This window comes from Vulpes vulpes, chromosome 12 (assembly GCF_048418805.1).
Source record: "Vulpes vulpes isolate BD-2025 chromosome 12, VulVul3, whole genome shotgun sequence".
In the NCBI taxonomy this organism is placed as follows: Eukaryota; Metazoa; Chordata; class Mammalia; order Carnivora; family Canidae; genus Vulpes; species Vulpes vulpes.
The window spans coordinates 177,375,739-177,389,194 of NC_132791.1; the positions used below are offsets into that span (position 1 = coordinate 177,375,739).

General features: G+C 42.0%; 1 protein-coding gene across 1 annotated transcript in view; it reads left to right on the forward strand.

The window, feature by feature from the left end:
• The first annotated feature begins 10,267 nt into the window (after window positions 1-10,267).
• The window catches only part of RFWD3 (ring finger and WD repeat domain 3), a 34,356-nt gene continuing 31,167 nt past the window's right edge, over window positions 10,268-13,456 (forward strand). Inside the window, exon 1 of the mRNA XM_025993043.2 lies at window positions 10,268-10,389. The gene's annotated coding sequence lies outside the window, so the exon portion shown is untranslated. The remainder of the gene's footprint in view (window positions 10,390-13,456) is intronic.

Consider the following 13,456-nt stretch of genomic DNA (forward strand, 5'->3'; position numbering starts at 1 on the left):
TCCTTAGTTCCCTTACACCATCCATCTCCCTAGGACAGTCTCCTTCTCCCACTAGATCCACATCTCTCAGGCTTTCCACAAAGCTCCAGACACAAAAGAGCATTCCTGGATTGAGGAAGTGTTTCCATTAAAGTTACTACAGAATTCAGGGATCCCTGGGTGGCGCAGCAGTTTGGCGCCTGCCTTTGGCCCGGGGTGTGATCCTGGAGACCCAGGATTGAGTCCCACGTCGGGCTCCCTGCATGGAGCCTGCTTCTCCCTCTGCCTGTGTCTCTGCCTCTCTGTCTCTCTCTGTGTGACTATCATGAATGAATAAATAAAATCCTTAAAATAAATAAATAGATAAATAAAGTTACTACAGAATTCAAAGGCACAGAATATGTTTTCCTTACCTTTATCGTGATATATATCATACTGCAGCAGTGTATAAAATGTGTATGTGAAGTTTCTTTTTTAAAAAATCCAAGTAAGGGGTGCTTGGGTGGCTCAGTAGGTCAGTGTCTGCCTTTGCCTTAGGTCATGATCCCATGGTCCTGGGATAGGGGCTCCCCATCGGGCTCCCTGCTCAGCTGAGAGTCTGCATCTCCCTCTCCCTCTGCTGCTCCCCCTGCTTGTGCTCACTTGCTCTCTCTCTTTGTCAAATAAATGGATAAAATCTTAAAATATATATATATAAAATAAAAAATCCAGGTAAAGGAATATCACCTATCCATTCATTGGTTAAGGAATAGAAAGAAAATTGCCATTAACTCAGAAACCACCTATGTGTTCCTTGCCTTTCACAATGCTCTCCTTTCCTCCAAAGGTAATTGCTGTCCTAACTTTGGTTGTAAAAAATTTATAGTTTTACAACCTAGATATATTACATTATTTGGTTTCTCACATATGAGGACTTTTGATAAATGATATCATATTATAATCATCTAGAACTTGCTTCATTTGCTAACCATTATGATTCAACATTCATCCTTGCTAATGTGCTAGTTTTAATTCATTCATTTTCATTGCTCTGTAGTAAACCATTAAATGACCAAACTTATGACTTACCTATCCCACTACTGATGAACATATTAGTTGTCTCAGTACTTTGTTCTTAGGAACCACACCCCTTTAAACATTATTGTGGGGCAGCCTGGGTGGCTCAGCGGTTTAGTGCTGCCTTTAGCCCAGGGCGCGTGATCCTGGAGACCCCAGATCGAGTCCCACGTCAGGCTCCCTGCATAGCCTGCTTCTCTCTCTGCCTCTTTCTCTCTCTGGTCTCTCATGAATAAATAAACAAAATATTTTTTAAAAACATTATTGTGTATACATTCTGGGGCACACATGTGATAGTATCTCAAGTTACAGACCTAGAGGTGGAGAATACTAATTATTGCAGATGGAATGACTTGAGGAAGGAGATAAAGAGACAGTACCTAGCCTTTTGAGGCAGCTCTCCAAGGACGTCATCACTATCTACAGAAGTCTCTGACATGACAACTGTCTTTCAAGGCCTTCTGATAGGTGGGTGGTCCACTGGGAATCATTCTAACAGAGGGTAGCTCATTCCTCAGCCTTCTCCCATCCCTACTTTTTGGAATGAAAAATCAAAATCATGGCCTGGCTTCTATCAGGAACCTCCTTTTTGCCACAGAGCAGAAGAGCAGACTCATTGGTGCTTCCCAAAGAATTAGCCTTTAGGGGAAGCCTGGATGGCTCAGCGGTTTAGCGCCGTCTTCAGCCCAGGGCGTGATCCTGGGTCTCCAGGATCGGGTCCCACATCAGGTTTCCTGCATGGAGCCTGCTTCTCCCTCTGCCTGTGTCTCTGCCTCTCTCTGTTTCTTGAATAAATAAATAAAATCTTAAAAAAAAAAAAAAAAGAATTAGCCTTTAGGATGGACAAGAAGCTGATAACGTTTTCTACTACGTAGCTGACTCTCCTTTGTCTTCTTCCTTACTCTTCCAGGCTCCTTTACAATCCAGGGTATCAGAGAATCTAATATTGGAGACTAATTCACACCAACATGTGAGTTTACCCCTCCCACAAGTTAGTTGTATTTTAAAAGTTGACCAAGTAAGAAGGAACCTGATGAGTGCAGATGGTGGTTTAGGCTCCAGTCAGACCAAGGGGAATGCAGTTTCTACATTATCGTGCAGTGTAGAAATGTCTGTGTTTTTAGCTGGGCTCTCAGCTCCCTGCTACTGTCTAACTTTCTGTTTATTCATTCACAGAAATCTTAAAGAAATGATCTTTTACAAAGCTATATATTGAAAGGGAAACTAAGGAGTGTCCCTGGAGGCACGAGCTGGGCGTCCTTCTGTCTCATATCCTTTGGCATGGGGTTATTTGTGGGTTCAGGGAGGCAGCATTTCCTTTTTACAAACAGAAAACAATTCCAGTCATGCAGAGTCCATCCCACTCCAAAGGATAGGGTCAAAAATACATCTCTGTTAGTAACTGTGATAGATATTTTACAAAACATATCCACACCACTTGGCAATGTGACTTTCCTATCAGGAAGTGGGGTCAACATCCTCATCATTGGAATCTGGGCTGGCAATGTGACTTGCTTTGGCCAATAGAATGTAGAAGAAATGACAATATGCCAGTTCTAAGCCTAGCCCTTCAGAAGGCCTCACAAGCTTCCAGTCCTCTTGGAATCCTGAGCAGCCATGAACAAACTGGACTAGTGTGCTGGAAGATGAGAGACCACATAGAGAGAGACAGCCTGATGCAGCTGAGGTCATGAGACTGGCCAGACCAGCAGCTTTCACATGAGCAAGTCCAGTTGAGACCAGAAGAACCACACAGCCGAATCAGCCCAAATTGCCCACATTCAAAATCATGAGCTAAGTGAATTGTTGTCTTAAACCACTGTTTTTAGGTGCATTTAGGTGCATTACACAGGGTAGTAACTGAGCAAACATTGTTCAATCTTTCCTCTTGCCCATAGAAATGGGTGCCAAACACATCTGCATACATTTGGCCTTGTATCTCTGACCCGAACCTAATTTCCACTATCATGTCAAAGAGCTCTCCTACCAGAGACTGCAAACTGGTTGCCTAAAGGGTCTAGGGAGGAATCTAAATGAGCGAGCTGAGGGATCCCTGGGTGGTGCAGTGTTTTAGCGCCTGCCTTTGGCCCAGGGCGCGATCCTGGAGACCCGGGATCAAATCCCACATCGGGCTCCTGGTGCATGGAGCCTGCTTCTCCCTCTGCCTGTGTCTCTGCCTCTCTCTCTCTCTCTCTGTGTGTGTGACTATCATAAATAAATTTAAAAATTAGAATAAATAAAATAAATAAATAAATGAGTGAGTTGAGCCTGAAGGGGCTTCAGTGAACAGATGAACTTTATGAAGGACAGCCTCCAATCTACTCCAGCCTATTTTTATTACATAGGAATGGGATTCCAGTGTTTTCAAAGCTTTCTATTTTGCCCCCAAAAAAGCTGAAAATTCATATTTTTCTGTAAATTGTTCATATTTTTAAAAGATTGGCATCTAAGAATTATTTTAATGTTGAAGAGAACAAACACAATATGTCAGCCTATGAGATTTCAGATTTTAAGCTCTACCAGACTCAGATGTATCTCCTGTGCCTCCTGCACGTGGCCCATTTGTTCTGAATTTTTACACCTTTGCTCATGGGATATGCTTTACGTAGGGTACACTAACACCTCTACATGTTGTTTTTTGTTTTTTTTTCCAGGACTCATCCCAACTCTTTCAACAGCAAATGTGCTGGGCATTGTTCCAATCACTGAAGAAACAACAGACAAAACACATTTGGAGCTTATATTCTAGTAATCATCTCTGGGGAATAAAATTATGGCTGATTTCTATTTTTTAACTTTTCACTTATTCTTGATTTTTTAAAAATCCAGAACATATTTTTTCTATAAATAAAAACATGGAGAAAAAATATGACAAGTCAAACACCTAAAATTATCATTTTGGGGATGTCTGCGTGGCTCAGTCAGTTAAGCATCTAAAACTGGATCTTAGCTCAGTTCTTGATCTCAGGGACATGAGTTCAAGTCCTCTGTTGGGCTCCAGGCTGGGCATGGAGCCTACTTTCTTTTTTTTTAAATTTTTTAAAAAGACTTTATTTATTTATCCATGAGAGACACAGAAAAAGAGAGAGAGAGAATGGCAGAGACCTTGGCAGAGGGAGAAGCAAGCTCCATGCAAGGAGTCCAATATAGGACTCGATCCTAGATCCCAGGATCATGTCCTGAGCCGAAGGCAGACGCTCAACCGCTAAGTCACCCAGGCGGCCCTGGAGCCTTTCTTTCTTTCTTTCTTTCTTTCTTTCTTTCTTTCTTTCTTTCTTTCTTTCTTTCTTTCAGATTTTATTTATTTATTCATGAGAGACACACACATAGAGAGGGAGAGAGAGAGAGAGAGAGAGAGGCAGAGACACAGGCATAGGGAAAAGCAGGCTCCATGCAGGGAGCCTGACATGGGACTCGATCCCCAGTCTCCAGGATCACGCCCTGGGCTGAAGGCGGCGCTAAACCGCTGCACCACCGCGGCTGCCCAGGAGCCTACTTTTTTTAAAAAAAGTATTCTTTTCGAGAGCTAATCAGGTACTACTATTTTTATCTTTAAAATCCTTTGTTGGGGATCCCTGGGTGGCACAGCGGTTCGGTGCCTGCCTTTGGCTCAGGGCGCGATCCTGGAGACCCGGGATCGAATCCCACATCGGGCTCCCAGTGCATGGAGGCTGCTTCTCCCTCTGCCTATGTCTCTGCCCCTCTCTCTCTCTCTCTCTCTCTCTCTCTCTCTCTCTATCATAAATAAATAATTTAAAAAAATCCTTTGTTGTCTTTGCTGTAGGAGTGCAACAAAAGTCTTTGTTGTAGATTTATTATTTATACTCTGGCAGACCCACAGGCCGAGGGGGAGTCACTGGACAACTAATGGAACTTAATCTTCAGCTTCCTGCTCTTGCACAGGGTATCTTCTAAGGCCCTGTACCTAATTTTTCTCTAACATTATTTTTGAAAAATTTCAAATGCACTGAAAAGTCAGTAGAATTATATTCTGAACACCTGTAAACCCCTCACCTAAACTCTATACCTGGCAATGTACTATATTTAGCACATACTTACCCAAATACCCAAGTCTCTTTGTATACTTTTTTTTTTTTGAGAGAGAGAGAGAGAGTGCATGCGCACATACTAAGCAAGAGTAGGGGAGCCAGAGGGACAGGAGGGGGGAGAGGAAGAGAATCTTAACCAGGCTCCACACCTGGCATGGAGCCAGTCACGGGGCTAGATCTCACAACCCTGAGATCATGACCTGAGCTGAAACCAAGAGTTGGACACTTAACCAACTGAGCCACCCAGGAGTCCCTAATCCATTCTAATTTTCATGCATTTAAAAGAAAATATCAAATATCAGTACACTTTGTTTCTAAACACTTCAGCATTTCTGTCATGAACTGGGGTTCAGTGATTGTTTATGGGGTTTTGTGGGGGAGGGTGGGCAGCTAAATTTTCCATGTTGTGAAATGCACAAATCTTAATATCACTTGATGAGTTTTGCCAAATGTATACACAAACGAGTAACCCAAACTCCATCAAGATAATAAACGTTATCATGCCAGAAAATTCCATTATGCCCATATAACCCACTCCTGCCCCACAATTCTGATTTTTAACAGCATTTTTGAGGTATTATTGTCACACAAACAATAATACTTAATGTGTACAATTTGGTAAGTTTTGATGTATCTTTATACCAGCACAACCAACATAACAAATATACCCATCAAATCCCAGTGTCCTCATGCTCCTTTAAAATCACTGCCTTCCACTCCCCCCACCAGGCAACCACTGATCTGCTTTCTTTCACTATAGATTAATATATATTTTAAAGTTCTATATAAATGAAATCATATGGTGTACAAAAGTTTGCTTTCTTTTACTCAATATAATTATTTTGAGATTCATCCCTGTAGTTGCATGTCTTGATAATTCATCCTTTTGACTGTTGAAAATGATTGCAATGTATGGATTTAACATAATTTATTTTTCACCTGTTGATGAAAAGTTGAGTTGTGTATCATTTTTGGCATTTACAAATAAGGCTGCTATGAACTTTCAGGTGTCTTTATTTGAACATATGCTTTAATTTCTCTTGGGTAGGGCAGCCGCGGTGGCTCAGCGGTGTAGTGCTGCCTCCAGCCCAGGGTGTGATCCTGGAGACTGGGGATCGAGTCCCATGTCAGGCTCCCTGCATGGAGCCTGCTTTTCCCTATGCCTGTGTTTCTGCCTTCTTTCTCTGTGTGTGTCTCTCATGAATAAATAATAAAATCTTTAGCTGCTTCTCCCTCTGTCTGTGTCTCTGCCTGTTTCTCTCTCTCTGTATGACTATCATAAAAAATAATAATAATAAAAATTTTAAAAAAAGGGATCCCTGGGTGGCGCAGCGGTTTGGCGCCTGCCTTTGGCCCAGGGCGCGATCCTGGGGACCCGGGATCGAATCCCACATCAGGCTCCCGGTGCATGGAGCCTGCTTCTCCCTCTGTCTGTGTCTCTGCCTGTTTCTCTCTCTCTGTATGACTATCATAAAAAAAATAAATAAATAAATAAAAAATTTAATAAAATCTTTAGCAAAAAAAAAAAAATATAATAATAATAATAATTTCTCTTGGGTAAATAACTAGGAAAAAATAGCTGCATCATATGGTAGGTGTACATTTAAAGAAACTGCCAAACTGTTTTTGCAAAATGGTTGTGCGATTTTCAATTCCACTGGGAGTATAGAAGAGTTCTAGTCCTCTATATCCTTGCCAACATTTGGTATGGCCAGGCTTTATAATTTTGGCAATTCTAATAAGCACATGATGAGTGGTATCTCACTGAGTCTTTAGTCTGCATCTCCTTAATGATTTAATCATAATGTCAAGTAGCCTTTCATTTCATTTGTTATCTATACCTCTTCTTTGGTGAAGTGTCTGTTCAAACCTTTTGCCCATATTTAAATCTGGTTGTTTTGTTTCGCTATTGAGTTTTGAGAGTTCTCTGTGTATTGTGCATACAAGCCCTCTTTCAGATAAATAATTTCAAATATTTTCCACCTGTACGCAGTTCGTCTTGTCATTTTCTTAACAATGCCTTTTGAAGAGTAGAGTTTTAAATTTTGATGTAATGCAATTTATCAATTTTTGCTTTTATGAATCATGCGCCTGGGGATCAATTCTAAAAAAATCCTTGCCTAACCTAAGGTCATGAAGATTTTCTCCTGCTCTCTTCCAGAAGTCTTTTTCTTTTTAAATTTTATTTATTTATTCATGAGAGACACACAGAGAAAGGCAGAGACATAGACAGAGGGAGAGCAGGCTCCCTGCAGGGAGCCTGATGCAGGACTCAATCCCCAGACCCAGTGATCACGACCTGAACCAAAGGCAGATGCTCAAACCCTGAGCCACCTAGGTGCCCCTCTTCCAGAAGTGACATAGTTTTAGAATTTACATTAAAGCCTATGATCTTTTTGCTATGGGAATCAGCAAAAGGACTTCAGGACGACACTGTTCTGGTTGTCAATATTTGGTGTCATTCTTTTCCCCCAAACTGTTTTGAAGCTCTGCATTATTTTGCAGTTTCATAGATTTCCTGCACTTAAACAAAGAGGTTTTCATTTGAGTCCAGCTACCTAATTTTTCTATGCAAAAAAATGAGATCCAGGGGTGCCTGGGTAGTTCAGTTGGTTAGGTATCAGACTCTTGGTTTCGGCTCAAGTCATGATCTCATGATCGCAGGATAGAGCCCCTGACTGGCTCCAGGCTCTGCTTGGAGTCTCTTGAGATTTTCTTCCTTTCCCTCTGCCCACCTCGTCCCTCTCTAAAATAAACAAATAAAATCTTTTTAAAAATAAAAACAATGAGATCCAAAAATGGGCAGCACCTTATAGATATTAAGCTGTTGGTTGAGGAGAAAGAGAACCCGGGTGTCCTGAAGTCCTATCCAGTTGTATTATCTGGGGCACTATCATATGTATCACAGCACTCCCCTTACTGTATTTTTTATTATGGTCATTTATGGACTGTGCACCATTTCTCAAACTGTTCCTCTAAAGTGGATAGATGTCAGCTGTACTATCAGCACCTCAGACAGTCCTGTCTGACCCTTCAATTGAAAGTAACTTTCCTAAGCACTTCCCACTCATGTCCCTCTGTTTTGCTGTTTTTATGATACTTACTACTTGAGATTATCTAATTTATTCTTGATTATTGGTTGATGATTTGCCTCTCCTTAGGAAAATAGAAGAGTTTTTTTTTTTTTCTGGCTTGTATCTTTATTCTGTTTTTAGGGGTGAAATTCCCACCTTTTTCTTAAAAAAAAAAAACCCTCCTATCTCCAAGCATCATTTATGATGCTAATTCTTTTCTTTTATTGAGAGAGAGAGAGCGAGCACATGAACACGAGTGGAGAGCAGAGGGAGACGGTGAGAGAGAACCTTAAGCAGATCCATGCCCAGCACGGAGATCAGCGCTTGATCTCACAACTCTGTGATCATGACCTGAGCGGAAATCAGGAGTCAGACCAACTGAGCCACTCAAGTGCCCTAGAAGTTCTAGTAGGTCAAGAGTTTTCTCTGTCTTATATACCATATCCATATTATACAAACCAGAGCCAGGATTACAGTAATTGTTGAACAAATATTTGCTGACTGAATGAGTGAATGAATGATGGTACTCATAATGGTAGAGGAAAATTAATGACTGTCCTCAGAGCCTGAGGATAAAGTTTTCCACTAAAACTCTCTTTTGGCATCTTTTGTTTAACTTTGATAATTCTTTCAAATTTTACATTTGAAATTACATTCAGGCCTTAATTATTATCATCCAGTATGGAACTCATTAGTCATGTCTTTTGGTGGAGAAAAAGAAAAAGACATCCATCAAAACACCTCTTCTATGAAATCATTCTTAGTGCATTTTTTTGGTCTTTTTACAAATGAGCCATTAGACATGTTGGTATTTAAATAGTCACCCATAAAAGTGGGAATATCACCCCCTAAAATGGGACATAGCCAACACCTTCTCCCTCTAGCTATATATAACTCTTGGAAGTTGGAGACAAGACTATAAATTTCTGGCATGTATCTTTATTCTGTTTCTCTCCTAGCTAGTAAACATGGCCATTGGGTGAATGAATATCAGAATCATTTAGAAACATCCTGTATACTTCTCACAAAGTAGCCCTTCCTGTTTGTCCAATTTATTTACCATGTGATAATTTACCTATTTTTATTCATTGTTTTTTCAAAGAATCACTCAGTATGTGATGATGTGTTAATGCATTTATTAACATGGGAAGCAATTCAATATATATATTTTAAGATTAAAACACTATCCCAACCTATATTGAAATAGATTCAGATAGATGAAGATTTTAAACAAAACTTTAAGTTGATGACTTCTCTGGATAGAGACGATTTTTCTATTTTGCTTCTCTGTACCCTTTAATTTTTCTCCACTGAACATGCAGGATTTATATAAGAGTGCAGACGTTTTTCATTCTATAACATACATGTTTGTGTACAGAAGAAAGTTTCGTTTCTCCTCATATTATACACGCCAGGGCTTAGTAGCAGGTTCCTTAGATGGCAAGAAAGGAAGAAAAAAAATAAAAATGCTAATACCGACTCTAGTGGCAGTTTCAGAAGAGAAAATAATTGAATTATCCATGACTTTCAATTATTTATGCCCTCCTCTGCCATCAATTCCACCGAAAATTGACAGCTGAGTAAATAAAATGTTGGCAATGTGCAGTCTCTGCCTGAGATTTATATTTTCTAGGTCTTCCTGGAAGTGGGATTTCGACTTTCAGTGAGATTCCTCAAAAATGTTTGCTGTTAAGTCACGTGACGATAGTTTATAGTAGCAGGCAATTTATTGCAATGGTTTTGGGGATTAAAGACATGCCGTAGTTCAGTTGTTTTGCATGAGCTCTTCAACGTGTGGAGAGGATATACAAGAACGCGATGGTCCCACGCCGCAGGCTCCCGAAAGATCTTATCCTTACAACTTTCTCCCGCCAGAAAGTTCAAATAAAGAGTGGTGAAACCCTGGTTCCGCTTTCCTCCTTGTGGGCTGGGCACCAGGTGACTGACGCAGGGTTCTACCAATCGTCCGAGACCCCGTCACACGTCAATTTACGAAGGGCCAGCCAATGAGAGAGCCTCTTTCTCAGGGAGCGGCGACCAAGAGAAGAAGAAGAGAGGCTATTGGCCGCCGTCCAGGACTGCTGCCCAATAGGAGCAGGCCCCGCCCGCGACTCAGGCGGGCCGCTTGAGATGCTCAGGAAGTGGCTGTTGGCCCGGGTCCGGGGGAGCTGTTTCAACGCGGCCGCCACTGCGGCGATTTGGCAAGCCCCGCAGCGTCCTCCCAGCCCCAGGTAAGATGGGCGCTTGCCTCCGTCGGGGCCTTGGGCCTCTGGCTCCAGAGTAGCTTCCCGGGCGGGACTCGTGGTTGCGGGGTCTGAGGACGCCCCACGGGCGGAGCCGCGCGCGGGCACGGACCCCGGCGGCCTGGGGAGGTTCGGCTCCGGGTTGCCCAACCGTCGGGCCCGAGGCGCCCGAACCCGAGCTCTCTCGGGCTTGCTCGGGGAGGCGCCCGAGGTGGGGGGTAAGGCCGCCGCCGGCCGCGCTCGGGGGAGCCCGGCCTCCCACTCTTCAAGTCCCAGCGCTCGGAGCTTGAGCGCCCATTCCTTGCGCTGCTTTCCGGTTCACCGAGGAACCCGCTCTGTCACCCAGCTTCACCTCCCAGCGACACTGTGGCGTCAATACTCTTATTATCCCGGTTTTAGAAGCCAACAAGATGCACAGAGCGGCCGGGCAACCCGCCCAAGGTGCCGCGGGTGGTACGCGCCGGGGGGTGGGTGGGGAGGATTTGAACCGAGTGGGCTCGACGGGGTGTTGGGGGGCGGGGGCGGGCCTTAGCCGGTTGATTGGCGGCCGTCGTCCCGCCTGTTGCGCACGTCGATCTGAGTAACAAAGCCTGGAAAGGTGACGCCGTGGGAGGTTACTGTTGGGGCGGCCACTCTCGCTGCCCGCGGAGAAGACCGCGCTTGTTTGGCGCGAGGAGGTCAAGGCCGAGGCTGCTCGAGATCGGCTCTCTGCCTTACTGTTCTAGTCAGAACTGACAGATGATGGGAAGAAATTTCCTTTCTAATATTTAACCATGTGAAAAGTGTAGAGAATAATTAAAAAAAAAAAAAAAAAAAAAAGACCTGTGCACTCAACATCTAGATCCAACAAATCTTGGCCTTGATCTTTTGCTGTAATTATGTAATTGCATCCTTTAAAAAAAAAAGTATATGTAGTTGAAGCCCCATGTGTATCTCTGAACTCTCCTCCAGAATCTATTTTTCATGCTTGTTTTGTACTACTCTTGTGTATTTATAAGTCCAGTTAATAGCATGGTTTTGCATGTTTCTTAGTGTCCTAAGAATGGGATTATAGCAGATTCCTTTATATAACCTGCTTTTTTCTGTTTGATGTAATTTTGGAGAAAATTTACTGTGTTGGATTTTTTTTTTTTTTTTTTTTTTTCTGTGTTGGAATTTTTAATGGGAAGAGAGCTTATGGTTCCATCTTGACCAAAGGCTTTGTTTTACTTTCTTCTCGACTTTCTGAGTTCACTTTCTGGGAGTTCAGGTCGTCAAAAGTCCCACATTTTAATTTTATTACTGCCTTTTTTCAACTGTCTCTTACTCTGCTTTCTGGAAGAGTTCCTTTATCTTCAAATCTTTCTAGTAAATATTTTATTTTGACTGTCATGTTTCATTTCCAAGAGCTCTTTCTTGTTTTCTAATTTGTCCTTTTTCTCCCTGGCATTCTTTTCTTCGTAAGTTTGGGGGAGTTTTTGTTCTGTGTTTGGGTTTGTGTTTTTGGTTTTTTACAGTTTTTCTTGCATTGTTTTCCCTTCCAAGTTTCTTCTGTTTGTCTGCTTTGGTCTCTTTCTCTCATATTGGAGGCTTTGCTCAAATGTCAGTTGATCCTTGGCTATTTGTTTTAAAGGAGGGAGCCCCTCTCTCCCCTAAAAAGCTGATTGGGAGCTCAGTTTGAGTGGCTAAACCATATATAACAACCACTGGGCTTTTACTATTAAAATGGTACTCCTTGACGCCTACTCCCCAAGACAAATAGCAGGGTATATAACCTCTTTCTTTCTTTCTTTCTTTCTTTCTTTCTTTCTTTCTTTCTTTCTTTCTTTCTTTCTTTCTTTCTTTTTATTTAAAAGGTTTGTTTGTTTATGAAAGTACAGAGAGAGAGGCAGAGATTTAGGCAGAGGGAGAAGCAGGCTCCATGCAGGGAGCCTGATGAGGGACTCCATCCCAGGACCCCAGGATCATGCCCTAGGCCAAAGGCAGACGCTAAACCGCTGAGCCACCCAGGCGTCCCCACATTTATTTATTTATTCTCCCATATGCTAGAATGTAAAATCTGTTACACAGCTTTATCCTGTCATCACCTCTGTAGAGTATCTGACTACTTAACAGGTATTTAATAAATATTTCTTGAATGGATTAACATAATGGAATTAGAGACAAGAAACAAATAATGAAAGGGATATGCCAGGCCCTTGATAAGTATTTATTAAATGGGCTAACAAATAGCATTAGAGATGGGAGACAAAAATAAAAGGACAGAGCAAATAAAGTTTGGTCAGCCTTTTTGGACAAATTGGGTAAATTTCAATTTTGAGTTAGTATTGAGTTAATTTTGCAACTGTAAAAGTGTCCTTTCTCTATCCTTTGTAACTTGGTGCTGTGAAATTAAATATTGCCTACTAAAATCAAATACAGGGGGATCCCTGGGTGGCTTAGCAGTTTGGCACCTGCCTTTGGCCCAGGGCGCGATCCTGGAGTCCCAGGATCGAGTCCCATGTCGGGCTCCTGGCATGGAGCCTGCTTTTCCCTCCTCCTGTGCTCCTGTGTCTCTGCCCCTCTTTCTCTCTCTCTCTATCATAAATAAATAAATAAATCTTTAAAAATAAAATACAGTATTATATGCATTTGTTTTAGTGAATATCTGTGATTGGGTCACAATAAAAAGCTGCTAGAGGTCTGGGAAATTCCTTTCAAACACAGAAGTTCAGTCTTATTATTTCATAGATCTTTCTGTTTTAGAAGATAGTGCTATGATCACATGCCTTTATGTTTTCAAAGGGCAAACTGGAAAACTAGTTATAAGTACTTGTTATGGAGAAAAAAGTTACTGATTACCAAACACTTCTGACTTAAAGAGGAGGCTTTAATTATTTATTTTAAGATTCTCAGTTTTGTCAAGAATGATTTTTTTTTAAGATTTTATTTATTTATTCGTGAGAGAGAGAGAGAGAGGCAGAGACACAGGCAGAGGGAGAAGCAGGCTCCTCGCAGGGAGCCTGATGCGGAACTTGATCCCAGGATCTTGGATCACGCCCTGAGTCAAAGGCAGATGCTCAACCACTGAGCCATC